The sequence below is a fragment of the Dipodomys ordii genome, unplaced genomic scaffold (genome assembly GCF_000151885.1).
Source record: "Dipodomys ordii isolate 6190 unplaced genomic scaffold, Dord_2.0 Scaffold2, whole genome shotgun sequence".
In the NCBI taxonomy this organism is placed as follows: Eukaryota; Metazoa; Chordata; class Mammalia; order Rodentia; family Heteromyidae; genus Dipodomys; species Dipodomys ordii.
The window spans coordinates 8345396-8346180 of record NW_012267218.1 but is presented as its reverse complement, the minus strand read 5'-3'; positions in this window follow the sequence as shown (position 1 = coordinate 8346180).

The following is a 785-nucleotide window of genomic DNA, read 5'->3' as shown; positions in this document are numbered from 1 at the left end:
CACCCCCACCCCCCACCTGCCCCTGGTCACAGCCCTGGTTTGGAGGGCCAGGGGTGTTAGCATATCCACCCCTGTTGGGCTTGACAACCTCCATCAGGTGACCAGGTCAGGCCTGGCCACAATCCCCCCACCTCCACCTGACCTGCAACCCCCTCCACCTCCCCTCCACCCTCCACCCCGCTCCGTGGTTTTCTGGCACTTTAAGGGTGTGCAGATCTGTCTGGCTTCCAAGTTGTAGAAGTCCCCCATGTCCAATAGTAGACTCTCTTCCCCGAGCACACAAAACAAATTTCCTTCCATTACATGTCTGTCACTCTGCAATATGTGACCCCTTCCACTGACACTGTGCACAGGACTTAGCAAATTGCTCCTTTTTACTTAAATAAATAATTAATGTCTGTGTTGCTCCTGGACTTAACTCAGGGCCTGGGCATCTGTGCCTGCTCAAGTTAGAAATAAAAGTCTCACAGGCTTTCGGGCCTGAGGCTGACTTTGAATCATGGGTCTCAGATCTCAGCTTCCTGAGCAGCTAGGATTACAGACATGAGCTACTAATGCCCGGTTAAATTACCCCTTTTATTTAACCAGTCATTTAGATTTCTTTTAGGTTGATTTAGTATTTTTCAATGAGACTTTTTTTTTAAAGCCAAGTTTATTGAGGTCTAATTTACATAAAAAATAAGCCAACCTGGGCTGGGAAGGTGGCTCAGTGGTAGAGCTCTTGCCTTGCATGCATGAGGCCCTGGGTTCGATTCCTCAGTACCACATAAGCAAAAAGAAAAAAG